The sequence below is a fragment of the Myotis lucifugus genome, unplaced genomic scaffold (assembly GCF_000147115.1).
Source record: "Myotis lucifugus unplaced genomic scaffold, Myoluc2.0 scaffold_379, whole genome shotgun sequence".
Taxonomy (NCBI): Eukaryota; Metazoa; Chordata; class Mammalia; order Chiroptera; family Vespertilionidae; genus Myotis; species Myotis lucifugus.
Genome location: NW_005871427.1, coordinates 434,425 through 459,325, shown reverse-complemented (window position 1 = coordinate 459,325; position 24,901 = coordinate 434,425). Strand labels below are relative to the sequence as shown.

At 48.2% G+C, this 24,901-nt stretch overlaps 1 pseudogene; it reads left to right on the top strand.

Annotated features, from left to right (window-relative positions):
* The first annotated feature begins 2,301 nt into the window (after window positions 1-2,301).
* LOC102418705 lies at window positions 2,302-2,852 on the top strand (annotated as a pseudogene).
* Window positions 2,853-24,901: the final 22,049 nt, after the last annotated feature.

Genomic DNA, 24,901 nt, shown 5'->3' with positions numbered 1-24,901 from the left:
AACACTGCCCCCACGTGAGACTGGGAGGGAGACCCAGCTCTCAGGGTGTCCTGGAGTGAGGCAGGAAGGAGGCCCAGTGATGAGGCCTGTCACAGCCCTGCTGGACCTTGTTCTCCATGGGTTTCAGAACACAGTCCTGTGGAACGTGTCCCAACACCTGTCCTGCTTCCCATGGACAATGAAAGGACAGAACAGGACTGATAGCTGTGTCCCTAACCCCTCTTCCAAGAAAAAGCCATAGAATATATCAGTTACTCAGCCTGCCCTTATCTCAGCCAATGGGAATGCAAGGGAAAACAAACTCAAGGCCAAGAGTATGCTAGCCACCCCCTGCTTTGTGTAACCAGACCCTAACTGCACTCTGCCCTTGCGTCATTAGCCCCCGGCCCTCACTCAACCAACTGGAATCGGCCAAATCAGTGGTCCAAGTGAGCCCTCACCCCCCCCCCTCCTGACCCCAAGCCCTATAAAATCTTTGTTCTTTCTAAACTCTGGGCTCTCTCGCATCCAGTAATGGAGGCAGAGGGGGACCAAGCTAGCTTGAATAAAGGCTCTATGCTTTTGCATTGGACTCAGCGCTCCCTGGTGGTGTCTTTCGGGGGATCTTGGAATCTGGGCATTACATTTGGGGGCTCGTCTGGGATCCCCAAGACCCACGAGGGACCCCGATCTGAAGAGTCTGACTGACCGCGGTAGGTGTCTGTGTGTTGTGTATTCTGTTCTCTGTGTTAAATGTTCTGTCCTGTGTTGTATGTTCTGTCCTGTGTGAGATCATTTCTGAAATTCTATAATGCCCAAAGCGGTCTAGGTGGACGCACTGCTGAAGGACCATGGGCGGGGAGAGTCGGAAGATGTTCTGCTTTCCTTCAGGAGGGACGTGGAATCCCCTCACTTCAGGAGGGATGCGGAATCCCCTCACAAGGATTTGAGACAAGGCTGGTCGCTCCCACCGTTTGGCTTTGTTTCCGCGGAGTCGGAAGGCTGGTTTTTGGGGCTTTTTGTTTATAATTGATCATTTAAAAGAGATTAGGGGAAGCTATAGAGCTCCCTCTGGAATTGGAAAATTGTTAGGAATTAGGTGGATTGTTTAAACTCTGCATGAATGTCTGGTGAAAGTTTGTGAGTGTGAAAGGAGGGGTCCTGCCCTCTCCTCTCCTTTGTGTGGCTCCACGACTTTGGTCAGGCGGGCATCTGAGTAAGGATCTGTGAAAACAGGTCAACCCCTCCCTTGTCTGTCTCATCATGGGGTCGGGACAAAGTTTGTTTGTGTGGGACTAGCCAATTTACTACAGAGAAGGGGGACTGGATGCAGCTCCAGCCTGGGCTAGTCCACTAAGAAAGTGTAAATATGGGTGTTTGCCTTAGCTGCTCATTACTGGTCTGTGTGAAGTGAAAGCTACTTTGATTTTTTCTACTTTCTGTTGATACACTTGGCTGAACGTTTGGGCTGGACCCCGAAATGGTCTGCAAAATCTCTTAGCAGCTGCGAGCTAGTCTTTTGCTCACTATTACCTGGGTTGTAAATTCGCTGTATTAAATTGAAATTTTGAAGTTCTAGGATAGATTTAAAGGCTAAGATAAAGGCTGGCTAGGTTTCAAGATTGCTTAAAAAGAAAGAGAGAAGTCTTTTCAAGTTAACTGTCTGCTTAGCAAATTAACAAAGTAGTAAATTTCAAAGAACTTGTTATTTATGGTTTTCTTATCTCTTTGGTGGACACAAAGGGCTTACAGATCCACATGGAGGAGAGATTTACTGGCCCTAACCCTGCCTGTGACGTGTTTTGTTTAACTTGCTATTTTCAATTATTTATTAGATTCCTCATAGAGGACATAACTTGGTCTTTCCCTTCCTCCATCACCCTGATTCTGAAAGTATCTGTAAATGAACTGGGGGACAGGGAAATTGGTCATGGAGATATCAAGAGTAAAAGAAAAAAAATCTGTAAGGGAAAACCGGCCTGAGTTGAGAGGAGGGGGGCGGGGGTGTTGGCAGTTATGTTACTGGCTGCAGACCTAACAGGTCTTATCAATTAAACTTCAAGGTCATAAGTAAGCTCCCAGGAGAAAAGCAGAGGAGGAACAAAGCTAAAGTCTGCAGTCGCCCTGGTGATTTAGAACTGTTTTTCTAGGCAGACTCAGCCCCTGAAAGCCAGGTCAAAGAAGTGAGGCTGGATGCCTGAGCTGCCTGCTGCAGCCCTGGAAGAAGAAGCAGCAGCGAGAGAGTGGGGAGAACAGGGGCTGTTGCCGACGGTGAAGCTAAGGGCCCTGGGCGCACCCGCGGCGCTTCGGGCAGTGCTGGTTATGGCGTCGCCCCTGGCGCCCCGACGGGACCGTGTGAGCTGAGAGAATAAGAACCGCTGGGAGATGCGGGGGGACCACAAGGCCCGGAAGCCACTGGTGGAGAAGAAGCAGTGCACAAGGATCAACGAGAGCCTATAGGAGCTGCGGCAGCTGCTGGCAGGAACCGAGGTGAGGCTGGCAGGCCGGTGCCCAGGGGCTGCTGAGCAGGCAGACGAGGGTCAGAAACATTGCCTGGCCTCACCTCCCTTCCCCACCTGGCACCCCCCGCCGGCGCAGGTGCAGGCCAAGCTGGAGAACGCCAAGGTGCTGGAGCTGACGGTGCGGCACGTGCAGGGGGTGCTGCAGGGCAGGGCTTGCAGGCGCGAGCAGCTGTAGGCAGAAGCCAGTGAGCGCTTCGCTGCTGGCTACATCCAGTGCATGCATGAGGTGCACACGTTTGTATCCACATGCCAGGCCATCAACGCCACCATTGCCGCCCAGCTCCTGAACCCCCTGCTTGAGTCCATGCCACTGCGAGAGGGCAGCAGCTTCCAGGATTTGCTGGGGGACGCTCTGGCCAGCCCCCGGAAGACCCTAGGTGAAGCAGCTGGCTCACAGGAGGGACTGATATCCCCTTCCAAGGTACTCCCCTGGAAGAGGCCTCGTTGCTGCTCTACCACAAAGGGAACTGGTGGGAAGGCAAGAAAGCAGGGCCCTGTAACTAATAAACAGGGTTAACAAAAGGGCACTCTCCCTGGACCTGGGAGCTATCAGGACTTTGAAATTCTCCAAGAGAGGAGGAGTCTGACTCAGAGACTGGCCAAAACCTCATTAGGTTAGGAGAACCGGAGGCTGCATATTGAACTTATAGACTGCGGTTTGCTGGGCAGAGGTCCAAGCCCAGTTGTATAGGGATTAAGCTACCTGTGTACAGCAAAACAATTTTCTCCCGTGCCAGAATACATTTAAAAAAAATTGGACAGACTGTGTTTATCGCTAGAAAGAAGAACTGACTTGCAATGCCTGGCCCTGACAGTGGCCTGCAGAAAACTGTATAATAGACTCAGATGATGCCTGCATCTTCATGGACATAGCTCCAAAAAGACAAGGACAATTTTGCCTTATAAAGGCAAGGTCAAGAGTAGACTTTAGTCACCTCCCTAAGATGTTTATGTAGCCCTACAATATCTCATGTTTAGTAGCGGAGGATTTGGCTGCCTGAAGCGGCCATGATGCCAATATTATGTTTCATTGTATTGATATGTTATATTGACCTTTGATTCTCTTGCAGGTTTGAATGTATGTTGGCTATCCTGGAAGGGGACTGTGTGAGGTGAACCCCAAGAGTAGAGGGTGTCTGGCTGCCAAGAGGGCAGGTGCCCAACTGGGCAGGGAAGAGTGCCCATCAGGTTTTGGTCTCTGTTGAGAGACAGTTGACCGTTGGCAGCCTGTATACTGTCTTGAGGGCCTGCGTGACCATGCCCATGTCGGGGGTGGTGCAAGCCTCAACTGTGAAAAACTAGAAAAGGCCTGTTTGAAATAGAAGGTCTAAGGCATGATTATGCATTTTAAAGGATATAGAAAGAAGGTTTAAAGGCTAATTTGAAAATGTGAAATTTAGAAAGGTTATGTATGTGATAAGGAGGAGAAGAGAGATGTTGAAAGGAAATTAATTAAATAGTACAGGCCAGTAAGCCAGAGAGAGTAAATAATTTACATTCTGCCTCCCTAAACAGAAGATAAATAATTATGCCAAAGTACTTAGGGGGGACTGATAAAATAAATCCAACAGTTACTGTTTTGTTATAACTCTGGAGAGTCCATGAAAAGAAACTGGCAAGGAAAATCAGAAAATCTTAGAGCAGATCAGTATGCTTTTCTCCTTATATAATTCCTCTAGAATTTGGCAATGCTTAATAAATCATGGCAATACATTTCTTTGCATAGATTCAATAAGACTGGTTTCCAATAGTGGTTTTATTAATGAAAACTTTGACTGGAGTATCATGTTTTAAAGAAACCTGTCTAGACTCTGAAGACTTAAAACTAATAAAAGTGCCACAGGAAAAGCCTGGTATCCTGCTTGGGAGCCCTGAAGATGGCTGGCGCTGGAGCATCAGGCCTATGCCTTACCATCACTGGAGGTTGGTCAGAGTAGAAGGGGAGCAGTAAGGATGCCTCTACATCCCTGCAGAACCTCCACACACTCTGGGCAGCAATGAGTAGGAGGGCTACTGAGATGAGCCTTAAAGCCTAGAGCGTGGGCTCAGATGGAGTTGCTACAGGTGAGGGATTCACCTAACTCAGCAGATACTGCAGGCAGGCCTGATGGCAGCTGGATGGCTTGGCTTCCTGGCCCTACGGGGCACATTAAGATTCAGTCATGAAATTCCAGCAAAGGTAGTCAGTTACTATTCTTGTTGTGTTTATGCAAACATCAGGCCAAATTGAATACAGTAGATAAATTAATCTTGATTTGGCTTTTTGATAGCCATAGAGGAATTTTAAGAAGAAAAATTTTATTTCAATAGAAGTTGTTATAGCTAAAATGGTTTCTTTCCCTTCCACCGGACCTTTTGTTATAGTTTGTCTCTGTCAGGTCACAAGCCCAGCTCCTTCTGTGCCCAGGACAGCAGGGAGCCTGAGTGGAAGGTGACCTCTAACCAGACCCACCCACTGCAGATCACCCTCAAGAAGACAGCGGACCTCGCAGGACCCCTTGTAATTCTCCTAATGCTGTTGACTTTCGGCCCTTGCATTATTAACAGACTAGTCTAATTTGTCAAGGAGAGTATAGGGGTGGTTCAGTTGATAGTTCTGTGCGCCCAGTACAGGCCTCTAGCAACGGTGAAATAGAAATGCAGTCTGTCTCATGATTGAGCTGGAAGTTCCAAGACAAGGGGGGAATGAAAGGACAGAACAGGACTGATAGCTGTGTCTCACCCCTCTTCCAAGAAAAAGCCATAGAATGTATCAGTTACTCAGTCTGCCCTTATCTCAGCCAATGGGAATGCAAGGGAAAACAAACTCAAGGCCAAGAGTATGCTAGCCACCCCCTGTCTTTGTGTAACCAGACCCTAACTGCACCCTGCTCTTGCATCATTAGCCCCCAGCCCTCACTCAACCAACCAGAATCGGCCAAATCAGTGGTCCAAGTGAGCCCTCACCCCCTCGACCCCAAGCCCTATAAAATCTTTGTTCTTTCGAAACTCTGGGCTCTCTCACATCCAGTAATGGAGGCAGAGGGGGACCAAGCTAGCTTGAATGAAGGCTCTATGCTTTTGCATTGGACTCGGCGCTCCCTGGTGGTGTCTTTCGGGGGATCTTGAAATCTGGGCATAACAGACAATCCACCTGGATCCTGAGAACCTGCTGAAAGGAGACATGGTCCCCACCCACCTCTGCTATGCCACCAGGCTCCACTGACACCACTCCATCCTCACTCTCTGTCCTCTACTGCCCACATTATCACCCCACCAGGCCTGCACAGGACGTCCCATGTGGCTGTGCTCTACCTTATACTTCCTGCCTGGTAGGTTTTGCCTAAAGGCAAGCCCACATATACCCCTCATGACCATCTCCTGTGCCAGGCCCTCCCTGAGACGCCAGGGCCAAGGTCACTCAGGTGGCCTGAAACCGGCCTCAGCTACTCTGCTTAGCCCACATTCAGTGCCCACGTGTGATGTCAGGCTGTGGGGCCTCACCTGTGCCAGTGCAGACACAGCTGACCACTGTCCTTGGAGCGCCTCCAACAGATCACACCTGTGTTGAGGGAACCTCCTGGGGGCCCCTGAGCTGCAGAACATCATGGTGGACAAGCTTGTTGCCACTGGGTTCAGAGGGCAGTCAGGGAAAGGCTGGTGCTTGGTCACCTATAATGTTGTCAGTGTCCCACTGACCAGAGCCCAGGGACACAGGGATCTCTGTGAATCCTAAAAGTGTAGGAACAGCCCAGCCAGTGAGGCTCAGGTGTTGAGCATTGACCTATGAACCAGGAGGTCACTGTTCCATTCCCAGACAGGGCACATGCCCTGGATGCAGGAAACATCCCCAGTGATGCATATGCAGGAGACAGCCAATCAATGATTCTCTGTCATCATTGATGTTTCTATCTCTATCTCCCTCTCTCTTCCTCTAAAATCAATAATAAAATACTTTAATAAATAAATAAATACATACGAATGTTTCAATTTTGATTCCTTGTAGAATCATATATGCGCGGCAACTAACTGATCAATATTTTTCTCTCACATCAATGTTTCTCTGTTGCCTTTACTTTCCATCTAAAAATCAAAGAAAACATCCTCAAAATATGATTTAAAAATGGAAGATCTATATCTATATATGTATCTATATCTACCAGTATATCCATATCCATGCCCATATCCATATCTATATCTACATCTATAGCTGTACCTATGCTTATATCTATATCTATATCTATATCTATATCTATATCTATATCTATCTATCAATATCCTTGGAAGAAGTGGCACATTGATTTTATCCCTAAGGAGTCACTAATTGTTCCCACATCCTACTTTCTGACCACCTCCTACAGCACATCTCCTGCTGTGAAAAAAGGGGTCCCTCAATATGGTGACCAGGACCCCAAGAAGAGCCTGGTTCTCTGAGGGCACAGTCAGCACCCTCTTTCCAGGAGAAGCCCCAGAAACTGGGACCTCCCCTCACCTCTTGACCTTTGCATGTACAGACACCTCTCATATGCAAATGCCCACATGGCAACCACATACACACAGTTGTCATCCACTTAAATTCAGAGCCTCCTCAACCTTGAGAGTACTTTTTGGGTAAATGCATGTTCTCGCAGCCTCCCACAACCACATGAAGTGTACAACTAAAATAGAGAACAACCATCATTCCGTATTAGGGAGGTAAAGAAGAAAGCACACGGAGACTGGTAGGAAGGGTGGAGGTGGGAAACAATCTTGTCCAACATCCACATGTAGTGTGTGCTTAATCAGGAGGGATAACTCAGCTGTGGAGGCCTCCTGTGAGAAGCAAAGAGTCCCAGCCCCACACAAGACCCCAACCCAGGGTTCTGGAGCTGGAAGAGAAGTCCTCATAACTTCAGGTTGTAAAAACCAGAAACAATTATCACTGAGTGACATGAAGGCAGCTGGAGACACAGGCTGCTCCTCTTAAAGGGCTGGCACAGGAACTTACAGGGTCCAACTTCCTCTGAGCTCCATCTGTAGGTGGTGAAATTGGGGGATCCAGGTATATACAGGGAAGAACTGGGTTGTCTGGCATTTAGGGCAGGAACTTGGGGTGGCTTTCTCCCAGACAGGGTTGCTCACAGGAGTCATTGTTTCTGTGCTGGGACAGCCCCCATCATATAGCTGCCTCAAAGCCATATCTGAGGTTCCATCAGTGTGGCTCACACAGTTTGCTCTGCCCTGGTGATTCCCTGAGATCACACCCCATCCAAATTGCAGCCCCACCCAAGCTGTTTGCAGCAGCTTTTCCATATGAATGGCTTGTCCTGGCTCAGGCTTCAAAGTCTCCTAAAATGTCACAAACAAGCAGCAGCTTGCATCAACATATCAATAAGAGGCCCAAGACCTGGCACTAGCATGAGCCTGCCTTGCTTCAAAACTTGTCCTCGCCTGGGCACTTCCAAGTCCAATACAAGTAGCAGCCATCTGCAGATCCCCCTGTAACTCCTGGTTGGTGGCCCCAGGCAGTGACTGACTTTGCACCTTCCAGGAAGCCCTAGGCCAGTTCACCTGGAGGACAGCTTCAGACCACACAAGATTACAACTCCACACATCCAGGAGGAGGAGAAAGAGAAGGAGGAGGAGGAGGAGGAGGAGGAGAAGGAGGAGGAGGAGGAGGAGGAGAAGGAAAATGAAGAAAAAGAAGAAGAAGAAGCAGAAAATATGAACAAAGCCCTAGCCAGTTGGCCCAGTGGATAGAGTGTTGGCTTGCTGACTGAAGTTTTCCACATTCGATTCTGGTCAGGGGCACATGCCAGGGTTGTGGGTTCAGTCCCAAGTGGGGGGCATGCAGAAGGCGGCTGATCTATGATTCTCAGTCATCATTGATGTTTCTATCTCTGTCTCCCTCTCCCTTCCTCTAAGAGATTAATAAAAATATAAAAAGATAAAAATAAAATATGAACAAAATAATGGCAATAAATACATATCTATCAACAACTGAATTTAAGAACCAAAACAATGAACATGGCATCTAATGAACAAAATAAACTGATGAATAAAATATAATTTGAGTTATGAAAAGATGGAACAGATTGACAAATCTCAGAGGGAAAGGAGGAGGGAAGGGTAGAAAGTGATTAAACCAAAGAACATATATGCATATATGCATTACTATGGACTCAGAAAGGAAGGTGGTGAAGTCCTTAGGAGTAGGGTGGAGGGGTAATATGGGGGGTGGGGGGGAGTGAGACATCAGTAATACTCTCAATAGTAAATACTTTTTAAAAATTAGAGAAGGAAAATCAATTAATATCAAGCAGAAGGAAGGAAAAATAAAGATGAACAGAAATTAATGAAATCAAAACAGGAAAATGATAGAGAAAAATGAATGATACCAATAGCTGAATCTTTGAAAAGATCAACAAAACTAATCAAGTGCTAACAAGACTGGTAAAGAGATAAATGACCAATATCAGAAATTAATTACGGGATATACATATTCCTGAATGCATTCTTATGAGACTGGCATTCTTTGTTCAGTCAGTACAAATAAATAGTAAACTACACACCGAAATCTGTTAACATATTTACTAAAATCCTTAACAAAATATTAGCAAATCTTATCAGCAATATAAGAAAGTAATACTGCATCTGGACAAAGCAGGAATTATCACAACAATTCAATGCTGATTCAATATTTTTTAAAATATTTTTACTGATTACAGAGAGGAAGGGAGATGGAGAGAGAGATAGAAACCTCAAAGATGAGAGAGAATCATTGATCATCTCCTTCCTGCACGTGCCCTACTTGGGATACACCCCCCAACCCGGGCATATGCCCTTGAACACAATCAAACCATGAACCCTTCACTCTGCAGGCCAACTGAGCCCAACCAGCTAGGGTAAGCTGATTCAATATTTTAAAATTAGCCAACTGATTCCAATAGGTCAACTGTGTAAAGATGAAAATTCACATGGTCATAAAAATCAATACAAAAATATGTGTGATAAAGCACAGCATTAATTCATAATAAAACACTTAGGGAACTTGGGATAAAAGGGCACTTCCTCAAACTGATCATGTGATTTTTGTAGCTACTATCATACTTCATTGTGGGGAGTTAAATGATTCCCCCTCAGTTGGGAACAAAGTAAAAAAGGTCCACTCTTGCCATCTATATTCAACCTTGTACTTGACATTTTTAACAAGTGGAATAAGACAAGAAAAATACATAGAGACATTAAAATTTCAACAAAAGACTCAAAGTGTCCCTACTTGCACGTGACATATTTATCTATGAAAAAATCAAAAGAATCAACTTTAAAATCTCTGAGAATTAATTTGTGATTTTAGCAAAATCATGGGTCAATACACAAAAATGATTCTATTTCTATACACTAGCCATGTGTAAATGTAACGCAAAATTAAAATATAGTATGGCTGGTGAGGCTCAGTGGTTGAAAATCAACCTAATAGCCAGGAGGTCATGGTTGGATACCTGGTCAGGGCACATGCCTGTTTTGCAGGCTTGATCTCCTTTGTGGGGTAAGCAGGTGTCAGCCAATGAATCAATGAGTCTCTCTCATCATTGATGTTTCTATCTCTCTCTCCCTCTCCCTTCCCCTCTGAAATCAATTATATATGTATGTATCCTATATAATAAAGAGGTAATATGCAAATTGACCATCATGCCCTTGCACAAGAGGCCGCCTCCATGTGGTCACAAGATGGCTGCGCCCATGTTGTCACAAGAAAACTGCCCTCATGTCATCACAAGATGGCCGCCCTCATGTGGTTACAAGATGGATGACCCCATATGGTCACAAGATGGCCACCACAAGATGGCCAGCAGGGTAGGGCAGTTGGGGGTGACTGTGCCTTCAGGGGATGGAGGACAGTTGAGGGGGACAAGGTCGGCAGTGAAGGGTAGTTAGGAGTGACCGGATTGGCAGGGGTGGGCAGTTGGGGGCGACAAGGCCAGCAGGGAGGACAGTTGGGATGATCAGGTTGGCAGGGGAGTGTTAGGCTTTGATCAAGCTAGCAGGCAGAAGGAGTTAGGGGCAATCAGGAAGGCAAGCAGGCAGGCAGGCAGGTGAGCGGTTGGGAGCCAGCAGTCCTGGATTGTGAGAGGGATGTCTGACTGCCTGTATAGGCCCGATCGGGCCTGAACTGGCAGTGAGACATCCCCCGTGGGGTCTCAGATTGGAGAGGGTGCAGGCTGGGCTGAGGGGCATCCCCCCACCAGTGCATGAATTTCATGCACTGGGTCTCTAAAATTATATATATATATATATATATATATATATATATATATATATATCCTGCAATAATCTCACAAGATATTAAATATTTAGGTATAAATCTAACAAATCTAAAATTTACCAAATTCTAACAGAATAAACCAAAGAATTCCAAAACAACTGGAGACTTAGATTAGAAGAGGCAGCTCAGTGAAGATTTCTCCACAAACTGACTTGCAGATTTCAAAGAATATCAGTCTAAATCTCAGCATGGATTATATAGACATGAACAAACTGATTTTTTAATTGATATGGACAAAGGACAAAGGAAGGAAACATCTAAGCAATATTGGGAAAGGAAAAATAGTTACAGGAATCACTTACCCAATGTTAAGACTTATCATAACTGCAGTGATGTTGCCTGTGTGGGGCTGGAAAAACAGCAGATAAGGGGAAGGAACTGAGTTCTTGTGGGAAACCATCCACAGAAACACAGCTTTCACAGAAGTGCAGCCTCAGGAGGAACTTGGCAGCACCACTTGTCACCCAGAGTTCACGCTAAATCCCCTGGTGACTGGAGGGGCCTCATGTGTTTGCTCATTGACCTGATCCCAGGGAACATGAAACCTCTGCCTCTTTGGGACAGGAAGTAGGTTTGCACCTGGAAGCCAGGAGCCCCCTGAAGTGTGGCTGCCCCCTTGCTTCCACAGAAGCGGGGAGAGGGGTGCCCCCTAGTGGTCACACTTCAGAGACAGTAGCAAGGTCCCCAGAAAACACGCTGGGGTGTAAAGCTGGGGAGGCGCTCAGTGAGCTTTTAAATTGACATTGAAACTTGCATGAATGTTGAAGGTAACGGAGGGAGGAAGTCCCTGTCTCTTCCTGGCACCTGGGGAAATGGACTTTTTCCTAATTTAGGTTTGTGTCTCCCTCAGCTCTCATGGGGGCCTGACCAGTTGGCTCCCGGCGGGTCCCACACAGCAAGGCCCACCCTCAGCCTGCAGGAGAGGGGGTCTGGGTGGTTCTTCCTCATTAATTCTCTGGAGAGAGGTTCCAGCCTAGCTTCTCATGTACTCCTGTACCCTGGCACCTGGGGCTGCCCTTCTGGGGGCCTCATCATCTAGTTCATCTCATCTCAGCAACACAGACAACCCCCAGGTTTGTTGGTCCACCTGGCAGGACCCTGGCTGCCTGCATGCTGTGCTGGGGCTTCCACAGTGTTAAATAGACATGGAAGCGGGGGCCCTAGCCCGTGTGGTTCAGTGGATAGAGTGTCAGTCTTTGGAATGAAGGGTCCTGGGTTTAATTCCCTTCATTGGCACGTACCTCCATTGCAAGGTCCATCCCTGCCAGCAAGAGGCAACTATTCAATGTGTCTCTATCAGCTCTCTCTTTCTCCCCCCACCTTCCACGATCTCTAAAAATAAGTGGGAAAATATCCTCGGGTGAGGATTAACAAAACTACCCAAGTAAAGGAATCTTATTTTTTTTTTTAATTAAAAGAAAGAAATGGTAACAGGTAACCCCAGAACCTGGCATGTGTTGCTCACTGGTTGAGAATCAACCTATGAACCAAGAGGTCATGGTTGGATTACTGATCAGGGCACGTGCCTGGAACCCCAGTGGGGGGGTGCCAGAGGCAATCGATGGAGGAGTCTCTCTCATCATTGATGTTTCTATCTCTATCTTCCCTGCTTTCCTCTCTGAAATAAATAAAATATATTTTAAAATAATAATAAAAAATGAAAAAGAAGAGAGTAGTAAGGCTTTGTGGTGTTTGACCTGCCCATGCCCCATATCCTCCCCGGTGTGATTGCACTTTGCAAGTGGTGGTGGCCGACTTCCCAGTAAGAACAAGCTGACCACAGTCCCGGATTCCTGTGTCTGTCAGTCCTCACCTGCCTGGATGACACAGGTGGCCACTATCCTCTGAAAAGGAAGGTGCTCACCTGCCCCCAAGGAGGACTTGGTGCCTCAATGCTCTACCCAGGATTTTGCTTCCAAGAGCAAACATTTCTTTTTTATCTTTTTTTATCCTCACCCAAGGATATTTCTTCCATTGCTTTTCAGAGAGAGAGTAGAAGGAAGGGAGGGGAAGAGAGAACCATTGATGTGAGAGAAACAGATCAACTGGTTGCTTCTTGCACGTGCCCTCACCAGGGCAAGGGCCAGGGAGGAGCTTGCAACCAAGGTTCGTGCTGTTGACCAGAATTGAACCTGAGACCCTTTGGTTTGCAGGCCAATATTCTATCCACTGAGCCAAACTGGCCAGGGCCAGAACTCCATTTTTTAAATTAATTTATTTATTTTTATTATTTTTTTATTTTGAAAGTATCACTTCTGTCCCCTTTTTTCCCAGCATTGACCTCCTCCAGCTCACCCCAGCCACCCGCCAGGGATCCATTTTTAAATGATGGAAATTCTCCCACTTTGAGAGGCTGGGAAATGGGACTTTTGCAAAGGAACTGACGGGAAGCTGAGTGAAATGTGTGGTTTTGGAAAGGTAGGTGTGTGCTGTGCCAGGGACAGCAGGTTTGAGACAGAATCTGCGGCGACAGTGTCCAGCCCAGCCTCTCCTGCCTCGTCACTTTTACATGTTCGAGTTTTGTGGGAGATCTGACTGGCAAAAACAACATGGAGAATCTTTAAGTCTCAAAATAAAATTATCATTCCAATGCAAATTCTTATTCCCAAATCCAAGAAAGGCAACATGGCCACGGTGGGTGAAGGAAAGCGGGTGGAAGTCAAACCACCGGCCTCTGGGTGCAGCACTCCTGGGTCCTCATAAAAAACCCCAAGGATGGAGGACTCACAATCCTGGAAGCTGCCCCCAAAGGAATGGGGTCAGGGTGACTGGTCTCAGGAAAGGAGGGAGGAAAGGTGGGTCAGGACAGGAACCCTTGTGGCCAGCATTCTTGAGTCTTTTCCCATCTGGGGTCACCCCTAGGATGACAAGGTCAGGCTTGCAGCCCAGGGTCCCAGATGCACCCTTATATCCAAACTCCATGCAAATGGGGCTCTCCTCCTGCTCATAAAAGAGGGTAGTTGCCCGCCATGTTGGGGAGACACCCAGAACCCAAGTGCCTGAGACAGGACCCCAGCGGCTCCACCATGGACTTGGTGCCAAGCTGCGTTTTCCTCCTGATTATTTTTCAAGGTCATTCTCAGGAGAGGGGAGCGCTGAGACCTTGTGCCTGTGCCTGTGCCTGTTTTTGCTTCCATGTGATTCTAAGTCCACCTTGTGTCTCTGTGTTTGCAGGTGTCCAGTGTGAGGTGCAGCTGGTGGAGTCTGGGGGAGGCTTGGTGCAGCCTGGAGGGTCTCTGAGACTCTCCTGTGCAGCCTCTGGATTCACCTTCAGTGACTATGAAATGGACTGGGTTCGCCAGGCCCCAGGGAAGGGGCTGGAGTGGGTCTCATATATTAATCCTGGTGGAAGTAGCACATCCTATGCCAACTCTGTGAAGGGCCGATTCACCATCTCCAGAGACAACGCCAAGAACACGCTGTATCTGCAAATGAACAGCCTGAGAGATGAGGACATGGCCCTGTATTACTGTGCAAGAGACACAGTGAGGGGAAGTCAGTGTGAACGCAGACACAAAACTCCCTGAGGGAGGCAGCAGGGCTGGACTGCAGGGGAAGCTCAGGCCACCAGGGGGCGATAAGAACCAGCAAACCAAGGTCTCAGCTCAGAAGCTCTCCCTGGAGGGGTTGTGAGGGCTTCCTATTGGGGTCTATGATTTCTTCCCTCCTGTTGTCCCTGGGGCAGTTCCTGCTTCCTTCTTTGTGTCTTTATTTAGATTTGCTGCTGACAAAAAAGTAGAAGTTGGCTGTGTTTTCAGATCTGGTCGACTTCTCATCTTAGCTCTTTTTTCCACCACATCCCTGATGGTCGCTCTCTGGGCTGGCAAGGAAAACATTGTAGGGATTCCTGTCCTCCCACTGAAAGCGATGTCCCCCAGCCTCCAACGCAGAGGGGAAATGCAGAGTCCAGGCCCCAAACCTCACCTGAGTGTGATCAGCCCCTTGTTCTGCCCCTGGGAGGACCCTTTTGGGGCAGTTAGCTGCTTGCCTCTCACTGACATGGCTGCACATGGAGGTTTAGGTTCCAACCCCCATGTGCTGCTGGCTCTGTGAACCTGGGAAGAGGACCTAGGGCTCAGGGTGTCTGGGAAGGAGGCAAGATGAAGGTCCAGTGACAGGGCCTGTCACAGCCCTGCTGGGCCCGGTTCAACATGTATCTCAGAACCTGGTCCCCAAGGACACGTCCCAACACCTGTCCCACTTCCTCTAGAGTAGTGGTTCTCATCCTGTGGGTCGCGACTCCTTTGGCTGTTTAACAACCCTTTCACAGGGGTCACCTAAGACCATCCTGCATATCAGATATTTTCATTATGATTCATAACAGTAGCAACATTACAGTTATGAAGTAGCAACGAAAATAATTTTATGGTTGGGTCACAACATGAGGAACTGTATTTAAAGGGCCAGAAGGTGGAGAACCACTGCTCTAGAGAATCCATCTGGATCCTGAGAACCTGCTGAAAGGAGATATGGTCCCCACCCACCTCTGCTGTGCCTCCAGGCTCCGCAGACACCATCCCATCCTCACCATCTGTCCTATACTGCCCACATTCTCACCCCATCAGGCCTGCACAGGACATCCCCTGTGACTGCACTCTGTCCTCTCCTTCCCACCCTGGTAGTTTTTGCCTTAAATGCACCCCCCAAGCCATCCCCTCATGCCCATCTCCTATGCCAATCCCTCCCTGAGAGGCCAGGGCCAGGGGTGACTCAGGCATATAGATAGAACTTCCGGACCTTTAGTGGGCTTTGCAAAAAGCCCCATTATTGGGATGGGGGCCGTGAGACCACACCTAAAGGCCTGGCCTGTCAACAGGGCTGATAACCTCCTCCAGGAGTTGTGTATTTGTCATGGTTTTTGGCCTCTGTAAAATGTGAGTATTTAGGTAAGAAGGTCTTGCAAAACTAGATAATTACAGAAGGGGCAATGACTAGACTATAGATTAACCGGAATGTGCTTTAGGAATACTGATTAACTGGTTACAGAGTCAGGCTGCTGCTTAGACCCCCCCCCCAAAAAAAAAACTTATTTTCTTCATCAAGCCCATGTGCAGTGCCCACATGTGATGTCAGGCTGTGGGGGCCCCACCTGTGTCAGGTGGAAACACAGCTAACCACTGAACTCAGAGCACCTCCAAAAGCTCACACTTGTGCTGAGGAAAACTCCAGGGGGCCCATAAGCTGCTGATCATCATGGTGGACAAGCCCATGGACACTGGAGTCAGAGGGCAGTCAGGGAAGGGCTGGTGCTTGGTCACCTATAATGTTGCCAACATCCCGCTGACCAGAGCTCAGGTACACAGGGAGCTCTGTGAATCCTAAAAGTGCAGGAGCAGCCCACCTGGCTCAGTGGTTAGGCATCGACCTATGAACTAGGAGGTCACTGTTCAATTCCCAGTGTGGGCACCTAACCGGGTTGTGGGCTCCATCCCCAGTAGGGGGTGTGCAGGAGGCAGCTGATCAATTATTCTCTCTCATTATTGATGTTTCTCTCTATCTCTCCCTCTCTATTCCTCTCTGAAATCAATAAAAATAATTTTTATTTTTAAAAAGGATCAATAAAAACATTAAATGTCTCTTGAAAAACTATCATAACCAGAGGGCAAAGGAATGAGGACTATAAAATGCTGAAGGAAAATTGAAAAGATATCAAGGTAGAATTCTAAACTAACTGAAATATATTTCAAAACTGGCCCTAGCTTTTTGGCTCAGTGGATTCAGCGTCGGTCTGCATCTGGAAGGGTCCTGCGTTTGATTCCGGTCAAGGGCATGCACCTCAGTTGCAGGATCCTCCCTGGCCAGAGCCCTGGTTGGGGCCTGTACAGGAGGCAACCAATCCATGTGTTTCTCTGACATTGATATTTCTCTCTGTCTTTGCCTTTCTCTTTCACTCTCTCTAAAAATCAATGGAAAAATATCTTCGGATGACAATTAAAAACAAACAAGCAAATGAAACAAAAGGGACTGAAGCCCAGCTGGTGTGGTTCAGTGGTTGAGCATTGACATATGATTCCATTCCTGGCCAGGGGACATGCCCAGATTTCAGTCTTTATCCCCAGTAGGGGGCATACAGGAGGCAGCCAATCAATGATTTTCTCTCATCATTGATGTTTCTCTCTCCCTCTTCCTCTCCGCTCCTGTCAATAAAAACATATTTAAATAAATAAATAAATGAAATGATTGCTGATTTGATTCTCAGTCCTTGCACATACAGGAGGTAACTGATCAATATTTCCCTCACACATCAATATATCTCTCTCACTCCCTGTCCCCTTTTTTTCACTCTAAAATTCCATGAACATATTCTCAGGTGAGGATAAAGAAAAGAAGATATATATCTATGCCATCTGTCTATCCCATGGGTGCAGAGGCACATTGATTTTATCCCTAAGGACTCACTGATTGCTCCCACATCCTACTTCCTGACCACCTCCTGCAGCACATCTCCTGCTGTGGAGAAAGAGGTCCCTGGGCACAGTGACCAGGACCTCAAGGAGAGCCTGGTTCTCTGAGGGCACAGTCAGCACCTCCTTCCAGGAGAAGCCCCAGAGACCAGGAACTCCCTTCACCTCTTGCCCTTTGTATGTGCAGACACCTCCCATATGCAAATGCCCACATGGCCACCAGACACATACACAATTGGTGTCCACTTAAATTCAGGGCCTCCTCACCCTGGAGAATACTTTCTGGGGGATGAGCACCTCACCTGAAAGACATGACTCCCATGTGGCTCTTCCTCTTCCTGCTGTCAGTTTCCAGATGTGAGTGACTCAGGGCTTAGACATGAATAGATGGGGATCCTGCATCTGAGCCCAGGACTCACTGTGTTCACTCTGTCCCAGGTGTCCTGTCCCAGGTGTCCTCTCCCAGGTTCAGCTGCAGGAGTCGGGCCTAGGACTGGTGATGCCCTCACAGACACTCTCCCTCACCTGCACTGTCTCTGGATTCTCCATCACCAGTGGTTACTGCTGGAGATGGATCCACCAGTCACCGGGGAAGGGGCCGGAGTGTATGGGGCACACATGTTAAGATGGAAATACTTGCTACAGCCCCTCCATCAAGAGCCAAACCTCCATTTCCAGAGACATGTCCAAGAACCAGTTCTCCCTGTAGCTGAGCTTCCTGACCACCGAGGACATGGCTGTGTATTACTGTGTGAGACACAGTGAGGGGAAGTCAGTGTGAGCCCAGACACAAACCTTTCTGAGGGAGACAGCAGGGCTGGGCTGCACGGGGAGCTCAGGATACCAGTGGGCACTCAGGACCCACAGCACAGAGAGCAGCCCCAGAATGGGCAGAGGGAGGTGGGAAGGAAGGACCTTCTTGTTGGGCACAGGGATTTCCTCTCAAGCTCTCAGCTGCATCCAGGGATGGTTCTTGCTCTTCTCTGTGGCTCTGTCTTCCCGCATTCTCACTGCAGACACCAGAGGAGGAAGTCACACTGCTGTTGGCAGTTGACATATGGGCAGTGACTGGGGACTCTCCTTACCATGTTCCTGTATTTTCTGCTTTTCTTTCTGGACACAGGCCCTCGGCCTGTGGTTGGAAACTTTCCCACCAAGAGAGACCCCAGCTCAGCCCAGGCAGCTGAGTGCTGAGCTCAGGGTCTGACCCACATGCCCACCTGTCCCCATTGCGGCCCTTCCTACTGACAAGCCAACAACAAATAAAATGTGTGCACATCCCACAGACAGTGGAAGCTGGATGAAAACCATCTGAATGGTGCAAAGGGCCTTTAGAGCTGCTCCCTGGTCATCTCACCTGTACAGGTGCCAGGCTTTTGCTGTTTCTGGTACCACAGAAGCAGGAAATGAGCTCAGCTCTCTTCATAAAGGATTCACACCAGCACTGATGTGAGATGATACCAGAGTGCCTATCCTGTGTAGTGTAGTTTAATAGGGAATTTTAATACAAAGGTTCATTGGAAATCATCTCATTTCAACAAGCAGCTGACATGAGAAATCAAATATCTCAGTGAAGGAGACAGCTATACAGTTTTTCATTCTTTTCTACTTAAAATAATGGGCTAAGCATTGACATTTCATAATGATGGCATTGAGTCCTCTGTAGATTACTCCTTTGAAGCCTCAGAGGAGATAATAACCCAGGTTGAGGCTGCTTGTTGGGCATCTTGATCTATCACAGCATTTCCCACCCTCCATGTTATAGGTGTTGTAGTGACTTCACCCTCACCTCACTCACATCTGCAGGATGGAGGAGAGCTCTCACACTTCCATCCTTGCTCCTTTGATGGGTTTCCAGGAGCCATGAGAACCAACTTTTTCTGCACAGCACCCCTAAGTCATGCACTGCTCCCCAGACCTCTGTGTGTCTTCCCTGGGCCCCTCCTGACTGACAGCTTTGGTGACTGAAGAACCTCCTGCCACATGGGTGAGTTTACATCAGAAAGAGGTACCAATTCTGTAGGAAACTCAAGTGCTGGTTCCAGCCTCCAGTTATAATACTGCTGTGTGATCCATCAGGTGCTATTAGGTCAAGGTTCTCCCTGGAAGTCTCTAATAAACTGAAGGTGTGCACTGAGTCATCCCTTATGGAGGTAAAATAATTACCTCCCATTCTTGGAATTCAGCCATGAAACCTGTCTGTCTGGGATGCACCACACAGTATGTGGCCTCACCTGGAAGCTGGAACTTGAGTTACTTTTCATGGGCAGTTTCCCAGCAGTGCTGCCCTCTGGTACCAGAATCTGCTCTAGTCCATGTGGCTGCCACAGCCTATCCTCATGGACAGTAGAGGCTCAGCATTTTCTGGGTAATTTTTCATAAAATCAACCAAAATAAGAACCATTAAAGAAAATACTGTTAAATTAGACTTGGTTAAAAATAAAGACTTTGTCCTGCCAAAGATTCCATTGAGCAAATGAAAACTCACACAAAAACATAAGAACTATAAGGAATATAGTTCCAAATCATATGTTTGTATTGAGACAAACACACTAAGAATGCCATTTGCTATGTAGGAGAGCCCAGTGCCCTCTGACCACAGTGACCTCCCAGGGTAGTGGTCGGCAAACCGCTGCTCACTAGCCACATGCGGCTCTTTGGCCCCTTGAGTGTGGCTCTTCCACAGAATACCATGTGTGGACGTGCACATACAGTGCGATTGAAACTTTGTGGTCCATGTGCAGAAGTCGGTTTTCAGCCTGGTCGAGTCTATTTCGAAGAAGTGAGGGGTGTTGGTCGGTGGGTAACGGGAGACACGTTGCAGGCGGGCAGCAGGATACGCAGCGCGGGGGAGGTACATTGTTTTGAGGTACGTTCCCTGAGGTCGACCCTTCCCACTCTCCCATCCACACTTGTCTATCTGAAACAAGTATAAAAGACGAATGTGGATGGGAGAGTGGGAAGGGGTCGACCTCAGCGGAATGTACCTCAATCAGATTGAGGACGTTTTTAGCAAAGGCCAGCTTAGGAGTACCCTAATTAAGTTAATAACAATGTACCTACCTATATAGTTTAAGTTTTAAAAATTTGGCTCTCAAAAGAAATTTCAATTTTGTATTGTTGACTTTTGGCTCTGTTGACTAATGAGTTTGCCGACCACTGTCCAGGGGGGAAGGTCAGAGGGAGGCTGGGAGTGAGGGATTCCTTTCAGAGTTGAAATTTCCTTTCTTGTGAGAAATTCTATGGAAGAAATTCTCTTAAATCACCTGTCTTTGGACCTCAACATCACTGCTATCACTAGACTGAGAAAAAAGGTCAATCTCCTTCCAACATATGAATAATCCTGAGTTGTACACATTCATAATCACTGCTTTTATTTCAAATCTTTTCTCCACTTAAAGCCATGACTTTTTCTGATGTAACTACTTGGGGTCTCTGCAATAGGCCATGGGCTTGCATAAATGGATAGCTTGCACAAGAAGCTGTAGACACAGTCACAAAATTTCCAACATCAAGAATAGCAAATGACTAATCTGTCAATGCTTGAGAGTTAGTTTCTCAGATCAAAGTAACATCATATATTAGGTTATACTAAAATATTGAGAATGACTGTCCTTTATGTTTATTTTTTGCACAACAGTAGGAATCCTATATAATAAAGAGATAATATGCAAATGGTCATCACACCTTCATGCCATCATGCCCTAATGGCTCAGACACTCAACACTGGGGAGAGAGGAATGAGGACCAGCCTGACATAAATGAGCTTGCGAGAGAGGAATGGGGAGAGCCAGGTTGCGGCCCAGGAAAGGGACAATACACACACCCCATGGTCCCGGGCACCAGTGGCAGCGCCTGTGGCCCGGGAAAGGGACAAACCACTCACCCCGCAGTCCCAGGTGCCTGCAGCTGCGGTTTAAGCAAATAGGCCTGCCCATGGTCCCCTGCCACTAAGGCCGGCCCACACGAAGCTGGACTAGGTCCTGAGTGCCTGCAGGTGACCAGAAGGAGGGAATCCTGTGTCCGGGTGCAGGGGAAAGTAGAGGTGGTTAGAGGCAATCAGGCCAGCAGAGTATCAGTTAGGAGCAATCAGGCAGGCAGAGGGGTTAAGGGCGATCAGGCAGACAGGCAAGCAAATGGTTAGGAGCCAGTGGTCCCCGATTGCAAGAGGCAGTCAGACATCCCCTAAGGGGTCCCAGAGTGGAGAGGGTCCAGGCCGGGCTGAGGGAACCCCACCCCCTTGCACAAATTTTGCACTGGGCCTCTAGTTATTTTTAGGAAATTATATTTAAAAATTTGGAAATGTGGATACAATAAGATTTTGAGATTCAGAAATGGACTGAACAAATATTAATCCTTTTTACATCTGTTTTAAAGATGCATGGAAAGTTAAATGTGTAACATATTCATCTAGTCCACCATTTCTTCTTATGCTCAGAAACTTTAGTCCATTTTTTTACCTAATTCCAATGTGCTTCATGACCCAGGTGGTCCCCTGTCCCTGACTTACATGCTGTTTGAGGACACGGGAAGAGATGCCCCACAGAGGACCCAGAATGACCAGAGAAGCCTGACCTCAGGCCCTACGCTTATAGGGAAGGCTCCCCCCACATGCAAATTTCTATTCAAGCTCCAGGGTAAATCCTCTCCTGGGCTGTACAGGCTCACAGCTCTCTCCTCACACAGGGCTGAGGTCTCTGGGAAGGCAGAGCTGTGGTCTAGAAGAAGATGAGGCTGCTGGGTCTTCTCCTGTGCCTGCTGACAGCCCCCCAAGGTGAGGATCTCAGGGGTCAGAGGTCATGGGATGGCTGTGACTGCACATGACTGACAGGACTGATGCTCCTTGTCCCCAGGCGTCCTGTCCCAGGTGCAGCTGCAGGAGTCAGGCCCAGGACTAGTGAAGCCCTCGCAGACCCTCTCCCTCACCTGCACTGTCTCTGGATTCTCCTTAACTAGCAATGGTGTGCACTGGACCCGCCAGGCTCCTGGAAAGGGCCTGGAGTGGATCGGGGTTATAGGGAGTGCTGGAGATGCATTCTATAACCCAACTTTGAAAACCCGAGTCAGCATCAGCAGAGACATATCCAAGAGCTAAGTTTATTTGTCACTGACCAGCCTGAGAGCCGAGGACATGGCTATGTATTACTGTGCGAGACACAGTGAGGGGAAGTCAGTGTGAGCCCAGGCACAAACCTCCCTGAGGGAGTCAGCAGAGCTGGGCTGCAGGGAGCACTCAGACACCAGGGGGCGCTCAGGACCCATGGATCTGAGCATGCAGCTCAGAAGCATGTGAAGAGGAGGCTCAGCCTGGATCCTGTTGGAGTCTGGGTTTCCTCTTCATGTGACATTGGCTGCTGGACCTTCTCAAGTCATGATCGGGGCACAGACAGCTCAGCAGTAAAGAGCTGGTCAGTCCTGATGGAGAAGAGAGGCCGCGGGGTGTTCATTGCCCAGCCCCCTGCACACATAGAAGATGGCTGTGGGCCCTGTGCAAGGACAGCAGGTTCCTTCCCACAGCAGCTGCAGAGGCTGAGTCTGAGGATGCCCACACACCAGGGGATGAGATGACCTGTAGCTCTGACAGAACCTCGGTCTTGGGAGGCAGGGAGGCCTCTTCAGCTGGTGCAATTGCCTCAGGGAGCCTCGAGGAGGACTGGCTCAGGGTGAGCTGTGTCAGGGAGTGAGGACTATGCAGGTTCCTGTGCTGGGCAGGGGCTGGATTGTATGGACACCCTCCCGGGACAGAGGAGAGACCACCAGGCTTCCTCACCCACGTGTCCAGATGTGGGCAGAAATGGACAAAGGATGGCAAGACTTGAAAGCTGCCAGATGTCAGTACCGAACCTGGGGTGAGACTCCTATGTCCACCTAACAATTTCAATACTAAGTGAAAGGGAGGAATTCATGCATTCAGAGTGTACAGCAACCAGCAATGATCAGCAAGTCAATAAGCACAAAGCAGGAGTCAGAGAGGTGTCTGGTTCTCACACTGAGTGAAGTTTCCACTGTCTGATCCTCCCCTTGTACAGAAGATCAGAGGTCAACATCTGCTTCCAGAATTGCAGGTTCTAGAGGGTTCTGAGCATCCTGAGTTAGACGTCCTGCAGTGGAGCGGTTCTCCAAGGTGTGGAGTCTGAATTGCTCCGTGAGCTATAAGGTGTGAACTCAGGGAATAATTGCAGTTTCATGATGGACTTGATTGTTAAAACACATGATCAGGTCTCTTCAGGGGGGTTCACAAGCCCTTTCTTCTGATATCTCATTATTAGGTAAATATCAGTTAAGTGATTTAGTACAAGATCCAACTGTTCTGCACTTTGATTTTCCCTCCATCTGTAGTCTTAGCCCATCATGAGTTCATAGGCCCTTTCCCAGAAAATCAGCCTCCAGAATCCCTTCCTCTCAGGATCTCAGGTGGACACTGGGAGGGCATGTCCCACAATGACTCTCTGTGACCAGGAGCAGGTACTCACCTGTCCATTGTGGGCCCATCCACCAGGTGACCTGGGAGAGCAGTCTCACCTGACAGCTGACAATCCTGCCTCCTCTCCTCCCAGTGCTGAGGTGTGTTCCCTGCTTCCTGAGGGGGTCTCCAGGGGACTCCCAGCAACGCAACCCTGCAGTCAAAAGGGTGACCCAGCCCCACCTCTGACTCTCCCTGGAGCAAGCCTGACCTGTTCCACCTGCATCTGAGTGTACAGTCAAGAACACGGACACACCAGTGCCTGCTCTTCAATGTCTGTGTTTGTATTGTGGGCGCATTTTGTCGGTTTCCAAAGAAAGTCACACCCAGGCCCAGAATCCAAGTGTGATCCTTGCCCATGTCGTATGTACAGGGAGGAGGGACAAATGTGGATTCATAGCAAAGAAAATCATCCGTGTGTGAGTGTTTGTGTGAGTTTGTGTGTGTAATTCATTAAATAGAAGTGCAGTGAGATTTGGTCACACAATGGGATGTGCAGATGGGATCTTCAATGAGATGAACCTGAGTACATAAGAGGCTACAGAGCCCCCAGGAGCTCTGGATGAGGGGATGGTTGGCTGTGTTCATGCATCTGGCAACTCCAGGTAAGGACTCCTGCTGGCTTCATAAAGCCCTGGTTTAGAGTCTCTGTGAAGAGCCATTGGGGCTAAATAAGGCCAGTAAACTCTGTCCAGAAGTGTCAAAATCACACAATATCCCTGAGGGAGCAATCAGACTTCAGGGCACAGTCTTCACTACTGAACTAGAGATGCTGAGAGGTCAATGCCCTGTGATCCCAGACAGGACACTCCCCTGCAGAGCCAGGGCTGGGCAGCAGGGGGCGCTCAGGGCCCAGCAGCACAGGCTGCTGCCCCAGGAGCAGGTGCAGAGGGAGCTGAGCAGGGATTTCCTATAAGGCCTGGGGCTTCCTCTATTCATACAAACAATCCAAACTGAAAGTTGCCCACAACTGCTGAGGTGACTGTGAATATCCTGCTCTATCAGATTATTTACCAAACCCAATGAGACATGAGAACCACACACTAGGGGAGTGTTTCTATGGCTTCAGGATACCTGAATTGTAAGGGACTGGCACAGGGATGGATTTATTACATCACTAGCGGCAGCATTTTAGAAGAAGGCATTCAGGTATCAAAGCTCAGAGCAGGTCCATGTGGCCCCATGTCACCCAAAGTTGGGCTCACAATAAGAAGCTTGTCCCGTGGAGGCTGGTTCCTCAGTGGTAGGA